We start from the raw sequence: 21,321 nt of genomic DNA on the forward strand, positions 1-21,321 counted from the left end.
TAAAATTCTCTCTTAAGGCCACTTCTTAAGACACCTTTATAAAGTGAACAACAGTCTACAATTAATGGAGACATCACCCCCATCTTAGTCCATTTGGGCTGCCATAATCCTATACCATAGACCCAATGGCTTATAAACAACAAATTTATTTCTCACTGGAGGCTATATAGTCCAAGATCAAGACACCAGGAAATCCAGTGTCTGTTGAGAGCCCACTTCCTGGTTCATACAAGGCTGTCTTCTCATTGTGTCCTCATATGGTGGAAGGAGCAAGAGGGCTCTCTGGGGTCTCTTCCATAAGGGCACTAATCTCACTCATGAAGGCTCCACCCTCATGATATAATCACCTTCCAAAGTCCCTGCCTCCTAACACCATCACATGGAGCATTAGGTTTCAACATACGAATAACTGAGGGTGGGAGGGGCACCTGGTAGCTCAGCTGGTTAAGTGTCTGACTCTTGATTGTGCCTCAGGTTATGACCTCACGGTTTGTGAGAGGGAACCCCGAGTCAGGCTCCATACTGTTGGCACACAATCTGCTTGAGATTCTCTCTCTCTCCTTTTCTCTCTGCCTCGCCTCCGCTCATGCTCTTTCTCTCTCAAAATAAATAAATAAACTTTAATAAAAAAAGAAGAAAAATAAATTGGGGGTGAGAGGGACACATACATTCTATAGCACCACTAAACTAGTCACCTGAGAGTTACGGTTGGTTTTTACTCTTCCGTAACCCCTGCTCTCGCCCAAGCAGCATTACCCCTACACCTCTCCGCACCCTCAATACCTCTTATTGGTCATTAAATTTCCTTTCCTCCTACTGCTACCTCTGTCTAGGTCCTCCTAATCTCTCCAGCGCCATGGCAGTAACTACCTAAACCTTCCCTTCTCCTGCTGCACCCTCCAATCTTTTTCAGTACTGCTAGATACTTCTCTCTAAAGTAAAAGCCCCTTCTTGTCACACTCTCCACTCCAGCCTCCCCACAAACTCCAGTTTGCTGAGAGTGGAGAATAAAGTTGTCCTCCATGTAGTAGTCTCCTTCTTCTGTTTCAACAGCAACTCAATATTCCACACACCAGTATCTCCCATGTCACAGCCATGTTAAGGTATTGTACTTGTAGTTCGTTAAACTCTTGCATAAGTTTTGTCCTTTCTAGACTGTTCTTCTCCCCACTGTCTACTTAATTAACCTGTTGACATCCTTTAAGACACAGATCAGCATTGCCTCCTCTCGGAAGCTTTTCTGACAGCAACTCTTCCAGTAACCACAAAGGGTTGACCACACCCTCCTTATTCCATCAACATGTATTATACATACTTTGCATGATACTTTATTTTCTCTTGTGTTTGCACTCCATTTCCCCTTCCCAGAATGAAAGCTCCTTGAGGACAAAGGTTGCATCTAATGTATCTTTGGGTCCACAGTGCCTCACCCAGGACTTGACACATGGTAGAAGTGGAATATTTATTGAATGAATAAATAAAAGAGTAGAGTGAGGTTAAATTCTGAAGATAGTATTAGATAAAAATCTCATGTAGTCAGGGGCACCTGACTTCCCAGTCAGAAGAGCACGTGACTTGATCTCAGGGTTGTAGAGATTACTTAAAAACAAAATTTTTAAAAAAAAATCTCATGTAGTCAAATTACCCTTTACATCTCTAAATTGGCATACCTGGTTTTGGATATACCAAAATCATCTTTATTTTTTTTTTAATTTTTTTTTTAACGTTTATTTATTTTTGAGACAGGGAGAGACAGAGCATGAACTGGGGAGGGTCAGAGAGAGGGAGACACAGAATCTGAAACAGGCTCCAGGCTCTGAGCTGTCAGCACAGAGCCCGACGCGGAGCTTGAACTCACGGACCGTGAGATCATGACCTGAGCCGAAGTCGGCCGCTTAACCGACTGAGCCACCCAGGCGCCCCTATACCAAAATCATCTTTTAGGAAGTCCAACTAAGCAGTTTTACCCCATCACTGGAACAAATAATTTTTGTTCAAACTACATTGGCTTGCATTTCTGGGCCATGTTGTAAAAAAGGGGTGGGGGAGGGATGGACAGGTAAGGGAGGGAATTGTGGTACAGAGTATGAATATTTGAATTCAGTTACATGTGTGTAATATAAAATTCCACCATGAATCTCTTTACTTATGAAAACTAGATACCAGCATAAACTATAAACCCAATGTAGAACAAAGGCTTTCAATAAAGTAGCATTGCTTAAATGAGGGGTTAGCTCTATCCACAGGTAAGTAAAATATCCAGATCCAGAAAGCCTCGGAGGAGTGACAAAAATGCTCTCTGCTCACAATATCCTTATAATCGAGCTGCTAAGGTTCCCAAGGTTCTTATATTGTCACCAAATTCCCTAGGAGATAAGACTATATGGTCAGAGATATCCCATTTCATCTCAACTTTATTTAACTTCTTCTTCTTCTTCTTCTTCTTCTTCTTCTTCTTCTTCTTCTTCTGAGAAAGAGAGAGAGAGAGAGAATGTGCACATGTGCACTGGAGGAGCAGAGGGAAAGACAGAGATAATCTTAATCAGACTCCATGCTCAGTGTTCAGCACTGAACCCAATGCAGGATTCTATCCCATGACCCCAGGATCACGACCTGAGTCAAAATCAAGAGTTGGACGTTCGACTGACTGAGCCGCCAAGGTGCCCCTTCACTTTATTCAACTTTTAGTGGCTGCCTTGGGAACTGAGTTAGAACAGTTCTAAGACCAAGTGGGAACTCAGAAGGGGAATACTGTGAATGTTGATGGGCAATAGCTACCATTCCATCTTAATATGAAAGCCATGACCCATGAATCTTAGACCTGGGCAGAGAAGAAGCTGAGAAGGAAGAGGTTAGGGATGGCCCTGAATTACTGACTCAGATTAACATCAAAAACTTCCCAAATTAGGAGGCTCCTGGCTGGTTTAGTTGATGGAGCGTGCAACTCTTGAACTTGATCTCGGGTTCATGAGTTGAAGCTCCATGTTGGGCGTGGAGTCTACTTAAAAACAAAAACAAAATAAATCTTCCCAAGTCAGGTCAGACTCAACTAAGAATAGCAATGAACAGGAAACAGTTTGCTAACCAGTGTGCTAGCCTCCTAATTAGTTGCCGAATGAAGCTGGTTGATAAGGAAGTCATGAGGACCCAGGAGAGCCAAAGTAAATCGGTATACATAAGCCTGATGCTAGCGAATCTAAGTTAGCATATAAGAGTTAAATTGGTTCTGGAAGAAGCAAGATAGGAGAAAGAGGCCAGGGACCAGGTGGACAGAGGAAGGACCAGGCATTGAACAGCCAAGGTGTAGAGACCATGTCATAACCTGCAGGTATGCAGACTACCTGCCAGTCTAATGAGGAATGCCCTTGGCCTTTGAAAGAGAAAGGCCCTGAGGAAATGAGACTCAATGATAGGTAAGACTCTAATTAGAGAAGGGAAAGGCTGAATGCACAGAATGGAACCAGGAGAGATCTGAATGGGGTTCCACAGTCTGCACTCTGGACAACCAGGAGGGAGCGTGGAGGGCCTGGGTGAGAAGAAGGCAAGCTCTGCCTAAACCAAGGAGACACATGGAGTGGGAGACAAATGCAGGCAAGTAGACCTGACTGTCATAGATAGTCCCTGAACCTATGGCAAGTGATTCCGTTGTCCAAATTCCTGCAGAATAGCAAAGGGCTTAAGGGTCCCTGGGATTCTCAACCATTAGAAGCTATTGATCAAGGTGACATTGATAAAGCAGATGCCGTAGCAGCCAGAAGGATAAAAGGGAAGTTAAGTAATTAACAAGTCCTAAAAGACCAGGGCAGAAAGAAGGAGGCTTTTGGGAAAAAAAAAAAAAAATCACCATTCTTTTAAACATGGTGGAAGGGGTGCCTGGGTTAAGCATCCAACTTTGGCTCAGGTCATCTAGTGTTCCCAGGTTCGAGCCCCACATTGGGCTCTGTACTGACAGCTCAGAGCTTGGAGCCTGCTTCAGATTTGGTGTCTCCCTCTCTCTCTGCCCCTGCCCCCACTCATGCTCTGACTCTCTCTGTCTCTCAAAAATAAAAAATAAAACAAACGTTAAAAAAATTTAATGTGGCATGAGCAGGGAATCACGAAAACATGGGAAAATATCCTTTGAATTTGGCAATTAGGAGTGATGGCAGGGGAAATGAAAGAAATTAAACTCAGCTCCATTCATTGTGCCCATTCTTGTGAGCAGTGCCCATAGTCGAACTGATGAAGGAAAAGGCTGAAACTCATGTCTGAAACGGATCCCCAGGGATTATCCGTTAACGTTCATTAGCGCGGCAAAGTGAGAGCTGGGTACACCGTATAATAAATAGTGGAGTAGTGCACAGTCTCAAATCATTTTTTCTGTGCTAGGAGGACTGCCTAGGCAGCTGTAAGGATCAGTTTTTGAATCATGTGAGGAGAAAATGTCACGATCCCATAGTAATGATAGAGCAACAAAGGAAAATGATCTCTCTCGGCTGTGTTTAAAGGGCTAACGGTGCCCTTTGGCTCTATTTCATTCCAGAAATTATACCCTCATGATAACTACCAAGCAGCCCCAAACAAAGGAACCCTATTTTCCATTCTTCATCTACTCTTACTCCAATCCGCAGGGGCAAAAATAGAATACTGTTGTAATACTGGTCGTAACAGGGAAGAGAATGCCTCAAGCAAGAACATCTGTGGAAGAAATATATTACATTTAGATTATAAAAATCACACTTAGTGGTTTATACAGCACAGGCAGAAATAACACCATATTTTAACAAAGGCAAGTGGCACTAACCATGTTTAAAGCAAAGCTTTAAATGATACAAATGAATGAATGTTGATTAACAAAGAAATATCCCAGGGCACCTGGGTGGCTCAGTTGATGAAGCGTCTCTTGATTTCAGCTCAGGTCGTGATCTCATGGTTCCTGGAATTGAGACCTGCATCCAGCTCATGCTGACAGAGCGGAGCCTGCTTGAGATTCTCTCTCTCCCTCTCTCTCTGTCTCTGCCCCTCCCCGCCTTGTGTGTGCACGTGCTCACTCTCTCTCTCTCTCTCTCTCAAAATAAATAAGCATTAAAAAAAGAAAGAAATTTCCCACATGATTCGGTCTTCATTTTAATTAAGAGCATTACCAGCAGGTAAAAAGCAAAGTTTTCACTAATTTTTCAGAATAATGATTATGATTACTGCATTATCAAAGTAATATCCCAATTAACACTTTAAACAGTGAAAAGCAAAATTGTGAAAAGATTTTCCAACTCTTAGGTCCCTTTGTAAATGGTTCCTAGACATTTAGACATGGATAAATGGTAGCAATTGCAAAACCCAACACACAATGTTATGCTCTCTGTATCTTTAGGGCCTACAACCATAGAAATAAGTCAAGTGGTTTCAAGTGAAGATTCAAATTTAAATTTTTCATTTTGGTCAACTAATATTTGACAAGGGAGCCAAGAATACTCAATGGGAAAAAGACAGTCTCTTCAGTAAATGGTGATGGGAAAACTGGATATTCACATGCAACAGAATAAAACTAAACCCTTGTCTTACAGCAGTCACAAAAATTAACTTAAAATGGATTACAGACCTAAGTGTAAGACCTGAAGCCATAGAACTAAAAAAGAAAACCAAAACATTAGAAAAAGCTCTTTGATATTGATCTTGGCAGTATTTTGGACATGACACCAAAAGCATAAGCAACAAAAGCAAAAATAAACAAGTGGGGTTACCACAAACTAAAAAATTTCTGCACAACAAAAGAAACCATCAACAAATTGAAAAGGCAACGTATGAAATGGGTAAAACATACTTGCAAACCACATATCTGATAAGGCGATAATATCTAAGATATATAAGGAACTCACACAACTCAAATTTGACTAAAAACTGGGCAAAAAAACTTGAATAAACATTTTTGCAAAGAAGACATAAAAATGGCCAACAGGGGATGGAGTTAGAGGGGTGTAGAGCGCCATCGGGGCCACGCTCTGAGGACAGGAAAATGATGGTCTTAGGGTCACAGCACTCACTTTATGAGGCCTTCTATGGGTGTCGTGCTGTACAAAGGTGGCCACTGGCTGACCCTATTGCGGCACCGTGGCCTATCGGTACCTCATGAAGGCTTTCCGTGCACAGCGGGTTACCAGTGAGAAGTTGTGCAGAGCCTAATATGAGTTTCATTTCCAAGCTGCCACCTGTCTCTGCCTGCCACACAGCATTTGAGAACACGTGGCCCTTCATCAGAAATTTCATGGCAAGGGTGAGCGCTCAGGGAGGAGTCTGCTGGCTTGGTGGGTCTCAAGTTGCCCAAGCAGCATGGAGGGAACGGCTGGGAGCCATGAGCATGGAGAGATTCCTTGGATGCTGCCTTCATACAAGAATTTAATCATTCCTATCAATATGTATTTATCATTAAATTTTTAAGTTTAAAAAAAATGGCCAACAGGTACATGAAAAGGGGCCCAACATTACTAATCATCAGAAAATGCAGATTAAAAATACAATGAGATATATCACCTATGCCTTTTAAAATGGCTATCCTCAAAGAGCAGAGATGTGGTGTTGGATGTTAACCAGACTTATTGTGATGATGATTTCACAATATATGCGTATTTCCAATCATTACGTTGTATACCTGAAATTAATACAATGTAATATATATCAATTATATCTCAATTTAAAATAAGAAAAAACAAAAGATAACAAATGAAAAGTACTAGCAAGTATATAGAAGAAACAACAACAACAACAACAACCCTTTGTGCATTGTTAGTGGGAAGGTAAATTGGTACAGCCATTATGGAAAATAGTATGGAGGTTCTTCGATCTGATTTCAATTAAGCATCATGAGTTTGAGCCCCACTGTCAGTGCAGAGCCTGCTTGGGATTCTCTCTCTCCCCCTCTCTCTCTGCCCCTCCCCTGCTCACTCTCTCTGTCTCTCTCTCAAAATAAAGAAATAAACTTAAAACAAATTTTTAAAGTTAAGAATAGAACTACAACATGATCCATCAATCCAACTTCTGAGTCTATATCCAAAGGAAATGAAATCACTATCTTAAAAATATATCTGCACCCCATGTTCATTGCAGCATTATTTACAATAGCCAAGACATAGAGACAAGCTAAGTGGTCATTGACAGATAAGTGGATAAAGCAAATGTGGGGTGTGTGTGTGTGTGTGTGTGTGTGTGTGTGTGTGTGTGTGTAGTATATATACACATATGCCATAGTGGAATATTATTCAGCCATACAAATGAAGGAAATCCTGTCATTTGCAACAACATGAATGGACCTTGATGGCATTATGTTAAGTGAAATAAGTCAGACAGAGTCAGACAAATACCATGCAATCTCACTTATATGCAGAATCTAAAGAAAACTGAAAGTAGACTGATGGCTTCCAGGCGCAGCAGAATGAGGGAAATGGGTGAAAGTGGTCAAAGGGTACAAACTTTCAATTATAAAAGTTCTGGGAATGGGGCGCCTGGGTGGCGCAGTCGGTTAAGCATCCAACTTCAGCCAGGTCACGATCTCACGGTCCATGAGTTCGAGCCCCGCGTCGGGCTCTGGGCTGATGGCTCGGAGCCTGGAGCCTGTTTCCGATTCTGTGTCTCCCTCTCTCTCTGCCCCTCCCCCGTTCATGCTCTGTCTCTCTCTGTCCCAAAAATAAATAAAAAACGTTGAAAAAAAAATTAAAAAAAAAAAAAGTTCTGGGAATCTAATATATAGCATGATGACTATAGTTAACAGTACAGTATTGTATACTTGAAAGTTGCTAAGAGTAGAACTTAAAAGTTGTCAACACACACACACACACACACACATAAAAGTAACTATGTGAGGTGACGGATGTGTTAACTAATCTTATCGTGGTAATCATTCTACAATATCTGCATATATCAAATCATCACATTGTAGACCTCAAACTTACACAATGTTATATGTGAATTATATCTCAGTAAAGCTGGAAAACATTTTTTGAATGAAGCTTCCCAAAGAACCTAGACAACTTCTTTAGGGTTCTAGAGAATTTAACAAATTATGTTAACTAGCTGGAGTCCAATGAGATAACTGGCCGGAGTCCAATGAGATAACACATACAAAAACATTTGTGAACAGTAGCAGCCTGTATAGATACAAGGCCCCACTCTTTGCTTTTTGGTTTGTTGGTCAATATATATTTCATTCATTTTTAAAATTTTTTCTAGTTTTATTGAGTTATAATTAACAAATAAAAATTGCATATATTTAAGGTATACAGTATGATGGCTTGATACAAGGCCCTGCTTTACTAGTATCATAGCTTTGAAAGTTCTTCTGGAATGTTGGGATTAAAGAAGAAATAGAGATCCCAGGAAAAGAGGTGTAACCTATATTGTCATCTTAAATAACTAACCCCCCCCAGATATACATACATATACAATATATTATCAACATATTATATATTATATAATTATTCTCCTATTTAACAAGGAGGAAAAATAGAACGATGAGAAATGCACTCGATCTAAGATGTGTCTAGACTCATTACATAACTGGCTTTCTAAAAATAAAAAGTAAAAATAAGCTCAGTGTATTTTCTACAGATTATTTAGATGCCCAAGATGTTTATGTTATATCAAATGAGCTCTAAGCTTTAAAAAAACACACACACACAAAATTTTTTTGCTTTTTATTTATTTAGAGTTATGAATCTAGTCACTTCGCACTTGCCGAAGAAAAAATATTTAAAGCACTAACCTCCTCCACCCCCAACAGTTTTAGACACTGAGTAAATTATCTCCACACTGCTAACCATAAATGTGATGCTCGATATAAAAGGCCATGACTCAGAGGAGAGGAGGAGGAAAGAGAGAGAGAAAGAGAGGGAGAGGGAGACAGATCATCGTGTGCTTGTCTGAAGCACCAGCCACGTCTTAATGAGAGGACAGGAGAGGGCGGACTGGTTTACTAGCACTGGCACTGTGGGTGGTGGCTGAGGACAGGCACACAAGCCAAGGAAGTAACTAGTCTCAAGAGTCCAAATGGAACTTGAGCATACAGTTGTTGTTGGCCTTAGAACTGACTCAGTCTTCCAGGTGCAAGGGAGGATTTGATTCTCGCCTGCAAACAACTTCCAGTGACCTTGGGAGGTCCGGATGTGAATCAGAACTCCAGATGCCCAGCACTCGGATTCCTTTTTAAGAAATGACCATATGTCAACAAATTAATTGGTTAGAATGTGACCCGTCCAAGTGATTTATCCTCTAATTTTACGTGAATACAAAAGATGTGACCAGTAATTAGAATTGATTAGAGCTGAACGAATATAGTCATGAATATCATGAACGTGGACATATCTAGAAGGGAATTTTGCAAAATAAAAAGCTTATGATGAAGCCATAGAATAATAAGACTTTTTTCTTTGACCTCGTTGTTAATTTATTTTTGCCATTTCAAAAGTGATTATCATCACTTCTTGGCCTTTTGGCCAAGATCAAGTGTAAAAGTGATCACAAGAAAAAGTCAAAAGGCAAATGAGTATTTCTACGAGAAAATGTTTACAACTTACATCACAAAAAAACTAATATGTAAAAAATTTAAAAATGCAGAAAAAGGCCAAAAGCTCCATAGGAAAAAAGTTTGGAAAACTAACAGTTCTCAGAAAAAGAAAGGCCATTTGCTTACTAACATGTGAAAAAGATGCTTAACCTCAACTCATACTAAGAGAAATAAATTAAAACTGCATTGAGATATAATTTCTCACATATAAAACTGACCAAAATCCAAAAGCCTGACAATACACTCACCTGAGGACGCTGTCGGGAAACCGGTATTCTTATACACTGCTGGTGGAAATAAATTCCAGATGCATTTATGGTTAGACCCAGCCACCTCACTTCTAGGAACCTACCCCGAAGATATATAAATACTGAACAACATACTTGCAAGGTGAGTCATTGCTGAATTGTAAAATCAAAACATTGGAAACAACCTAAATGTTCACCAATAAGGAAGTGATTGAATAGACCCACATAGGGAAGGATACATAGTCTTGGAAGAGAATAAGTAAGATTTCTATGAACTGATAAGGAGTGGTTTGAGTGGTTTCCAGCACATAGTATGTGAAAAAACCGCACAACAGTATATATAAAATGCCACCTTTTATATAAGAAAGAAAATCAAATAAAAAAATACGCAGGCACAAACACATATATATGTGTATGTTTGTTTATTTTGCTTATTTTTCCAGAAACTTTGGAAAGATAAACCAGAAATAAATACTAAGAGAGTGAACACAGGGAGATAGAGTGTGGAACAGGAAGAAAAATGATAAGGATAGATAGAAGCAAGATTTTCCGGGCACCTAGGTGGCTCAGTCAGTTAAATGACCAACTCTTGATTTCGGCTCAGGTCACGATCTCATGGTTCATGAGTTCGAGCCCCACATCAGGCTCTGTGCTGACAGCACGGAGCCTGCTTCAGTTCTCTGTCTCCCTCTCTCTCTGCCCATCCCTGCTCATTCTCTCTCTCTCTCTCTCTCTCTCTCTCTCAAAAATAAATAAATAAACATTAAAAAAAAAGAAGAAGAAGAAGCAAGAGGGACACCTGGGTGGCTCAGTGGGTTAAGTGTCCGACTTTGGCTCAGATAATGATCTCATGGTTCGTGAGTTCGAGCCCCACTTCAGGCTCTGTGCTGACAGCCCAGAGCCTGAAGCCTGAAGCCTGCTTCAGATTCTGTGTCTCCCCCTCTCTCTGCCTCTCCCCCACTCAAGCTCTGTCTCTGTCTCAAAAATAAACAAACATTTAAAAAATTTTTTTTAAAGAAACAAGATTTCCCTAAATATACATTTTTCTATAGTTTCCATTTTTGACTCCTGTAAATGTTTTAAATGTTCAAGAAATAGGTTAAATTAAATCAAAAAAGGAAAAGCAACCCAAAAATTGAAAAGAAACAAATTTAATTTTATATCAAATGAGACCATACTGACATAAAGCAGAAATCTGTTTCAAGTGGACTTTTTATTTTCTTTTTCAAGTGACCTTTTAAACACACATTTGGACTGCACATTTCTTAGTGGAATATAGTCTAGGGACTACCAAAAAGTCCTCAAAATTCACTTAGTGTTTTTGTTGATGTAATGATGTGGTAATACCAATATTGTAATTTTGAAGCCTTTTTATGTATCTACTAGGATAGAGCAAATAAATATGCTAATTTTATTTGGAAAAAATGTTCCAGTAAAAGAGAAAAAATATAAAATCAGTAAGAAAACCTCATACTGTTAAATTTTTACAATTGTTTTATTGAAATATAATTCACATACCATAAAACTATTTTTGTTTTAAGTAGGCTCTATGCCCAGCATGGAACACAATGTGGGGCTTGGCCTCACAACCTTGATCTGAGCTGAGATCAAGAGTTGGAAGCTTGACCTACTGAGCCACCCATGTGTTCCATAACTAATCTTCTTAAAGTGTAAAATTCAGTAGCTTTCCGTATATTTACAGAACTGTACAACCATCACCACTATCTAATTTCAGAACATTTATCACCCCAAAAAGGAATCCCGTATCCATTAGCAGTCACTACCATTTGCTCTCACCCTAAGCCCTGGCAACCATTACCCTGCTTTCTGTCTCCATAGAGTTTTCTACTCTGGACATGCCACATAAATGGGATCACACAACATACAGTCTTTTATAACTGGCTACTTTGACTTAACAAAAGTCACCGAAATCTGTATTACTTCTCTGTGGGTGCTTTTACAAGCAACCATAAATTAAAACAACAGAAATTTATTATCCTTGCTGACCGTAAGGAGCCTATTTGGGATTCTCTGTCTCCCTCTCTCTCTCTGCCCTTCCCCCACTTGGGTGCATACTCTCACTCTCTCTCTCTCTCTCTCTCTCTCAAAAATAAATAAATAAACATTTAAAAAAAGAAATTTATTATCTTATAGCTCTCAGGGCCAGAAGTCCAAAAGCAACATATCAGTAGGGACATGCTCCCTCCAAAAGATCAAGGGAACTATTCGTTCCTTCTCTCTTCCAACTTCTGGTGGCTCCAGGCATTCCTTGGCTGGTGGCCACATCACTCCAATCTCCGCCACCATAGTCACATTGCCTGCTTCTTCTCTGTCCTCTTTGTGTCTCTTATTAGAACACTTTTCATTGGTTTAGGGCCTGCTTGGATAACCCAGGATGATCTCATTTTAAGATCTTAACTTAATTACATGTGCAAAGACCTTTTTACCAAATAAAGTAACATTCATAGGCTCCAGGCACTAGGACATGGAAATATATTCACAGGGGCTCATTCACCACACTATAGACCACTATAGACTATCTTCAGACATCCAAAATTCACATCCATCCCACATGCAAAATTCACTCACCCCATCCCAACATCCCCCCAAATCTCAATCCATTACAGCATCAACTCTGTCTAGAATCTCATCAAAATGTCATCACCTCAACGGTCCCAAATCTTATCGTCTAAATCATCTAAACCAGGTATGGATGAGACTCTGAGTATGAGCAATACTAGGGAAAATTTTTTCTCTACCTGTGGGCCTGTGAAGTCAGAAAACAAGATACATACTTATAAAAAACCATGCTGGGACAGACATAGGATAATAGGAGAAAATGTAAGAAAATAAAAAGGACATTGGTCCCCAGCAAGTGTGAAATCCAGCAGGGCAACTCCCATTGGGTTTCAGAGCCTGGGAGTTACCCTCTGTGTCTCAGAGCAACACAGACCTCTGTACCCATGGCTCCACCAACCTCTGCCTCTGTACCTGTGGCTCCATTCTCCGGGCCCAAGATTCCATCCTTGGAATCATTCTTCCTTTTTCTTGAAGGCAGCGCATGTTTACAGCTGAGTAGCTTCTATCAGCCCATTTCCTGCCTGTAGAATGTTGGAAGTCAACAGCCTTCTTTCATTTAGCCCAGCCTCTGTCCCTTCAGTCCAAGCTGGCACGTTCCTGCTGATGCAACACTCTCAAAACCTTGTCAGTCTCCTGTGTATGTCATGAAACACCACACCATTAGAGACAAGGGTCCTCCATCGATCCTTCCTGAATAACCCCACCTCTATTCCTGACTTCTACTGAGATGGTGGTCTGGGTCCATGAGTCATACACTTAATCTTTTCAGCAAAGTTTGTCCAGCCAGTCACACTCTTGTCTTCTCTTCAGAACATAGTTTCCTAATAGTTAATTTCCTAAATTTGGCATCCTTTGCAGTCTGAATAGGCTGATAATTTCCCAAATCATCAAGCATTAGTTCCTTTTTGCTTAAGTTTCTTCCTCACTTTACTGCTTTTTATTCAAATTTTACTATAAGCAGCAAGAAAAAAAAAACAGAACACACCTTCAGTTCTTTGCTTGGAAACCTCAGCTAATACCCAAGTTCATCACTTATAAGTTATATTTTCCACAAAACTATAGAACACACTTTAGCCAAATCTTCCGCCACTGTATGAGAAAGATCACCTCTCCTCCACTTTCCAATGATGAGTTCTTTACTTCTTTTTGAGACCTCATTAGAAATGCTTTTAATATACATACTTCTACCAACATTGTGTTCATAATGATACATGTATTCTCAAAGATGCTAGAAGTTTTCTCTGACAGGTTCACTTCTTTCTGAGCCCACATCAGAAGCATGTTTATTGTCCATTTTTGTACCAACAATCTCTTCAAGGCAAGCTAGACTTTTTCTATCGAGCTTCTCAAAATTCTTCTGACCTCTACCCATTATCAAATTCCAAGCCACTTCCACATTTTTAGACATTTATCAGTACTTCATTTTTTTATTACCCAACAATTTTCTTTCCATGAATATACCACATTTTTTAATCCATTCATCAACTGATGGACATTTGGATTGTTTTATACTTTTTGGCTATTATGAATAATGCTAATATAAATATTCATGTCCAAGTCTATTTGGGAATATATGTTTTCATTTCTCCTGAGAATACAACTAGGAGTGGGAATTGCTTGGTCCTAATTACTGTTATAATATTTTGAGGAACTGCCAACCTGTTTTCCAAAGTGGCTGCATCATTTTACAATTCCATCAACAATATGAGAGGGTTCCAATCTCTCCACATCCTTGTAAACACTTGTTATTGTCTGTCTTTTTTACTTTAGCTAGCCGGTATCACAGTGTGGTTCTCATCTGCATTTCCCTAATGACTAATAATGTTGATCATCTGTCTTTTCATGTGTTTATTGGCCATTTAAATGTCTTCTATGGAGAAATGTCTATTCAAATTATTGCCCCATTTTCTTAATTGAATTTCTTATCTTTTTATCATTGAATTGTAAGAATTGTTTATACACCATAGTTACCAGTGCCTTATCAGATATATGATTGGCAAATATTTTCTCATGATGTTAATTGAAAGTGAAAATCAATATAAACTATTGACTTATCTTTCTTATTTCCTAGCCCTGTTTATAAATAGAACCTAAGGCAATGAATCTTGAGCAGCAATAAATCCCCCTATCACCCAGATCCTAATCTCCAAAAACTTGGCCCCACTAAAAGGAACAAAGACTCCTTGAAAAATTAGTCATCCCAAGTCTAAGTGAAAGAATAAACAAAATGGATACAATACCAGGAACTATTAAAGATTAATGGGGTAGGGGCAGGCACCTGGGTGGCCCAGTCAGTTAAGCGTCTGACTCTTGATTTTGGCTCAGGTCATGATCTCACAGTGAGATCTAGCCCTGCATTGGGCTCTGCATTGATAGCACAGAGCCTGCTTGAGATTCTCTCCCTCTCTCTCTGCCCCTCCCCTGCTTGCCCACTGCTCTCTCTCTTCTAAATAAGTAAATAAACTTAAAAAAAAAGACTAACAGGGTGGGAGTAAAGGGACAACTCCTCAAAGGATCAGGAACCAGGAGAAATTTCTGCTGGCCAAATTTGGGACTATATGAGCATTTAAAAGAATTATAACTATAAATGATTATAAATATTGGATATATAGAATTGAAGCATCCATAGTGATATTAAAAGCACAGCGGGAGAGAAAAAGAAGCAAACTCATTCATTATCACTGGAGGTAACTATTAAACAACTACTGTCTCTAAGAAATTGGCAATTAAACAGAAAAAATAAATATTTATCACTATGTTTTAAGGAGAAACAATACTTCATTCTCATTTGATGAGGGAAAGCTCACTTTTAGGGAAGAATGTCAGGTAATAAATGGAGGAAGAAAGATATCATTGAAAATTCACTACTTTCCAAAAAGAAAAAAAAAATCCAGCATTAGAAAAGAAAAAAAATTCACTGTTTTCCAAACCCCAGTAAAGACATTGATTCAGGCAAGGATCGTCAATTCATGTTAAAAAAAAAAAAACAAAAAAACAAAAACAAACAAACAAAAAAAACAGATGAAGATGTTTGCACAACAAGACGGTCACAAGGTACAAAAGTATCAACCAACACATCACTTGCTAACGGCAAAGGCAAAGTACCTTTACAGTGATGAAATCTGGTGATGGTTATCTTAACTAAATGTTATGGACTGAATGTTTGTGTCCCCACAAAATTTATATACTGAAGTCCTAACCCCCAGTGAGACTGTATTTGGAGATGGGGCCCCTAAGGAAGTAATTAAGATTAAGAGAGGTCATGAGGGTGTGGGCCCTGATCTAACAGGATAGTGTCCTTATAAGAAGAGAACCCCAAGAGATCATTTTCTCTCTCTCTACACACACACACACACACACACACACACACACACACAGCAAGGAAAGGCCATATGAGGGCACAGTGAGAAGGCAGCTATCTGTAAGCCAGGATGAGAGCCCTCACCAAGAACCAACTCTGCTGATCCTTGCCCTAGACTTGAAGCCTCCAGAACTGTGAGAAAGTAAATTTCTGTTCTTTAAGCATCTAGTCTGTGGTATTTTGTTATAGAAGTCTGAGCAGGTTAATACACCAACTAACCAAATTTAGCATCACTAAAAGCAGAATAATCAGCAATGATGCAATATGAGATACACAGCATGACCTGTAAAAAGAATTTCCTTGCCAAAAATGTTTAACCAGAATGTAAATACGCCATTCGACCTAACTACCAGTTTATAGAAAATACAAGTGCCTCGGTCAGGGTTCTAGAAGATAACAGATGGTATGCTCAGATCACTACTCAAAATTCAGTAAAGGGGGCTACTTTTGCCTCTGGCCAAGATAGAACAGCAGAAACCAGATTTGCCCTTCTGTCTGAAACAACCAAACAATGGACAAAATATATGAAGAAACAGCTTTTAAGATACTGGACCCGGGGCAATGAAGAACAGTAATCTATGAAAGACAATATGCCAATTATGAATTTATTGCCCCTAGGCTCCAAACTCAACCTGAATTGCTTAATTTGCAAACATGAAGATAGGCCCTTTCAATATTTTCCTTTTGCCAGCTGGCACAATATTAAGTGTGTGGTTAGTGAAGGGCACAGGGGTGATATTGCAGGAGAAAGGAGTTTTGCTGCCAGGGTCAAGTGTGCTTACTGGGCAGACCCCTGAAACATATGCAGCTTCCCCAATATCAGGCTCCTGCAGTCTAGGCAACTGTGTCTACCAGAAACCTACAGCTAACACTGTATTTCATAGTGAGAGACTGAATGCCTTTCCCCTAAGATCAGGAATACTGCAAGGACATCTACTCCAACCATTGCTATTCCACACTGTACTGGAGATTCCAGCTTATGAAATAGGGCAAGGAAATAAAAAAATAAAAATGCATTCAGGGACATGTTCAGTATTGAACATGGAACCTGCTTAAGAGTCTCTCTCTTTCTCTCTGTCTCTGCTCCCCTACCTTGCTTCTCTCTCTCTCTCTCTCTCTCTCTCTCTCTTTCTCTCTCTCAAATAAATTTTTAAAGAGTTTTTAAAACAACAGCAACAACAAAACAAATACGAAATAAACACCTCAAGGAGCCCTCCTGTAGATCTCGGGGTCATGAGTTCAAGCCCCACGGTGGACATAGGGATTACTTAAAATAATAAAGAATAGGGGCACCTGGATGGCTCAGTCAGTTAAGTGTCCAACTCTTGATTTCATCTCAGGTCATGATCTGGTCGTGGGATGGAGCCCTGCACTGGGCTCTGGGCTGAAGGCACAGAACCTGCTTAGGATTCTCTCTCCACCTCTCTCTGCCTCTCCCTTGCTTGTGTTCTCGCTCTCTCTCAAAATAAAGAAATAAAGTTAAAAAAAAAAAAAAGAAGAAAATAGCCCAGATATGGAAGCAACCTAAGTGTCCACTGATGGATGAATGGATAAAGAAGATGTGAGAGATCTAGAATTAGATTTAGATATATAATGGAATAGTACTCAGCCATAAAAAAAAAAAAAGTGAAATCTTGCCATTTGCTACAACACTAATGGACCAAGATGCTAAGGGAAAGACAGAGAAAGACAACTATATGGTTTCACTCATATGTGGATTCTAAAAATTAAACAAAACAAAACAGACTCATAAATACAGAAAAAACAAAATGGTGGTTGCCAGAGGGGAAGATAGGTGGGAAAATGGGCGAAACAGGTGAAGGGGATTAAGAGGCACAAACTTCGAGTTATAAAATAAATAAACTAAATAAGGGATGTAAAGTATAGCATAGGGAATATAGTCTATAACATTGTATAAACTTTGTATGATGACAAATAGTAACTTGAGGTATCACAATCATTTTGTAATGTATATAAATGTCTAATCATTATGTTGTATACCTGAAACATAATATTGTGTGTCAACCACACTTCAATTTATGAATAAATAAATATTTGTGTTTAATAAATAATTGATGTTCTTCATGTCACCACTAATATTTAAAATTACAGGTCTAGGGGCACCTGGGTGGCTTAGTCAGTTAAGCGTCTGACTTCAGCTCAGGTCATGATCTCGTGGTTGATGGGTTCAAGTCCCACGCTGGGCTCTCAGCTGACAGCTCAGAGCCTGGAGCCTGCTTCCAATTCTGTGTCTCCCTCTCTCTCTGCCACTCCCCTGATTGTGCTCTTCCTCTCCCTCAAAAATAAATAAATAAAGCATTTTTTAAAAATTAAAAAAAAATAAAATTACAGATCTAGACTAATCATGTTTAAATGTTTTTTTAAATATCCTAATATGCCTGCTTTCCAAAAAGCATTAGCCATGTTGAATAAGACTTGATACTTCTGCGATTAAATTTATCAACTATAAAAGTGACACTGACTTAGCATTGGTTTCCAGGAGTTGATTACATTTTTTCTTCCCAACTCCCACATCTCTAATCTGAGAGCTGACCTGATGGATCACAGAAACACTTTGGAAGGCAATGTAAAAGAAAAGCAATGGGAAAATCACTGAAAGCCCGCATTACTGATAAAACTACAGCAGCGGCCATAAAGTGATTTGGGAGTACAAAGCGCCTGAAAGTATTCTATGCATTTAATCAAAATAAACCTCATAAACAAGAAATAATATCCCAAAATATTTCACTGGCTTAAGGGATTTTTTTAATGAGAGAAAACATCCTAGTTTGATGAAGCCTGTGAATAAACCGTGTATTAGGCAAAAATTCGTGTTCACTTCAAACAGCCTCCCTGTGAATACTCTTTACTGTTACCAGCGCTTAGAATCAACCCAGAAAAGGATAAAATCTCCAACCCACTCACCATACATTTAAGCCTGAGGGCTTTTGGTAAAAGATTCCCAGAAAATTGTTCAGCTGGCCCAAAGATTAACCCATTTGTAAATGCATCCAGTAGTCACTGAGCACGCTGGGGTTTTATCCATTTAATGAATACTGGTCAGATGCAAATCTGTATGTAGTTAAAAATAAAAGACCCCATTTAATCCTCCTCCGGACTTTTTGTTTTGCTTCTCAATACAGGACTGCTGTGGATATGTCAATGTTACTTCCAGAATTACGAATTCCTCCAGAATAATTCAAAGATACTAACATTAACAGCGGGAAGACAACTCCACGCACTTTGCTCAGACCCTATTCATTAGAACTCTTAAGTGAAATAAATAAATAAATATGAATGAAGCAGTCTGCATGCACAATTGACAGTGGTCAAAAATATGGGGCTCTAAGCAAGACAAAAAGAATAGTTAACACTAAATTGCAAGAAGGCAAAGATCATAAGGCTGGAAAAGCCATTAGGAGCCATCAAAAATATAACAAGATTCCAGGCTATGAATCCTATCCAATTTATGTTGTCAGTGTTTAGCAAGGTGCCTGCCACAGGGTAGGAGGCTAAGTAAATAAATTAGTTGATGTTCTCTGCTGCGATTGAGAACTCTAATAGCTAGTCTCTACTTCTTCTGTAACAATAGAATACCACATTTTCAGCTGGGTACAGGACTGCCCAGAATCAAGACTACATTTCCCAGTTTCTGTTGCAGCTAGATCCACCCATATAATTAAGGTCTGACCAATGACATAAAAGTAGACGTGGCGTGCTCCGTTTCGTTTGCTTCTTCGTTCCCACTGGCTAGAATGCAAGGATAAAGGCTAGCACTCCAACAACCGTCTTCTATACCAAGAGGTGGCCCTGGGAATTTAAGTAACCCAGGGTGGAGCCACAAGACAGAGGTAGCCTGAGTTTCTGGCCCAGGGAGATTCATAACATTCCTTCATATTCTCAAATGTGAAATAAACTTGTATTTTCCTTAAGTTGCTGATATTTGGGGGTTTCCTTTATTTGCAGCTGAACCAAATCCTAAGTATTACACATGCTTTACTTAATTATTTCCCTATTGTGTGTTTAGTTTTCCATTTTTAGCCTCTTCAAATAGTGCTACCACCATGAAAAGGGCCAAAAACTTTTTTCCTGTAAAGAGACAGACAATAAATATTTCAGGCTTTGCAGAGCACAGATGGTCTCTCTCACATATTCTTCTTTTCCCTTCTTTTTTTTAAACATCTCCTTAAAAATGTAAAAACCATCCCAAGCTCATAGGCTGTACGAAAACAAACTCAAACTCTGCAGCCCAGATTTGACCTGTGGGCTACAGTTGGCAGACCCATGTTTTCAAGCAGTAACTTTAAGCTTTTTTCCTAGCCTCAGAAGTCACTCTACAGACCAAATTTTACCGGTATCCAAATATGTAAGAGAGTAAGAGTCCGCCTGATTGCACTGGGCTATTTCCTTTTCTCCTCTTTCTCCTCTCCTCTGACGCCCAATGTCCTAACAGGGCTTTACCAATCCACAGGGCTCCTCAAAATACACTTTGAAAACCACTAATCTCTGACTTAGTACTTTTCAGTCTCTGTCATCTATTTGTTCAAGTGCTATAGTAAATCTAGGCCTTTTTTTTTTTTAGGAAAAATCTCAATCATATCAGCAGGTCATTCTTCAGACAAGAGGTTGTATGTAGTATTGTTATAGGTACACAAATATATACATATATATATTCATATATTCATATACATATATATACACACACACACTCATGTACACATACATACATATTTCTTTTTATCAGGAAGAGCAAATAGACTACTTTCAACATAAAATTTGATGATTGCTAATTGTCCCTATGAAAGAAGGTAAGAGACACCACCATTCACATAAATAGGGACATAAGTTGTATACTATTCCCTTCTGTTTACAAAGACTGGCAAAGGAGGGAAGGAGTACTTAAAGCTATAATTGTGCTAAAGAAGAGATTGTAGACTATAGTTTTAAACTTCAGCCATGCTTCGTAGCACCTGGCCACTCAGTCGGTAGAGCACGAGACTCTTGATCTCGGGGTTGTGAGTTCAAGCCCCACGTTGGAGGCAGAGATTACTTAAAAATGAAATATATTTTTGGGACGCCTGGGTGGCTCAGTCGGTTAAGTGTCCAACTTTGGCTCAGGTCATGAACTCGTGGTTCACAAGTTCGAGCCCCGCGTCGGGCTCTGTGCTGACAGCTCGGAGCCTGGAGCCTGCTTCCGATTCTGTGTCTCCCTCTCTCTCTGACCCTCCCCCCATTCATGCTCTGTCTCTCTCTGTCTCAAAAATAAATAAATTTAAAAACATTTTTTAAAAATAATTTAAAAAATGAAATATATTTTTAAAAATTAATAAATAACAAGCACACAGGGAAATAAAGTATCAGGAGTGAGAATCAGCAGGAAAATACAGTCAACAGAAATAGATTGACAAAGACTACAAATACTGGATTTGCCGGCAAGTTTTGGGTTTTGTTTTTTTGTTAAGTTTATTTATTTTTGAGAAACAGAGAGAGCAGGGGAGGGGCAGAGAGACAATCAAGCAGGCTCCAAGCTGTCAGCACAGAGCTTGACTCAGGGCTTGATCTCACAAAATGGGAGATCATGACCTGAGCTGAGATCAAGA

At 39.4% G+C, this 21,321-nt stretch overlaps 1 protein-coding gene and 1 long non-coding RNA gene across 2 annotated transcripts in view; one reads left to right on the top strand and one right to left on the bottom strand.

Annotated features, from left to right (window-relative positions):
* Nucleotides 1-5,044, top strand: part of LOC144615133 (uncharacterized) — a 28,392-nt gene extending 23,348 nt beyond the window's left edge. The window contains exon 3 of the long non-coding RNA XR_013553602.1: nucleotides 4,893-5,044. This is a non-coding gene — a long non-coding RNA (uncharacterized LOC144615133). The remainder of the gene's footprint in view (nucleotides 1-4,892) is intronic.
* Nucleotides 1-21,321, bottom strand: part of SLCO5A1 (solute carrier organic anion transporter family member 5A1) — a 300,952-nt gene that overhangs the window by 173,674 nt on the left and 105,957 nt on the right. The window lies entirely within an intron of this gene.

Source organism: Panthera onca, chromosome F2, assembly GCF_046562875.1.
Source record: "Panthera onca isolate mPanOnc1 chromosome F2, mPanOnc1 haplotype 2, whole genome shotgun sequence".
NCBI classification, from domain to species: domain Eukaryota; kingdom Metazoa; phylum Chordata; class Mammalia; order Carnivora; family Felidae; genus Panthera; species Panthera onca.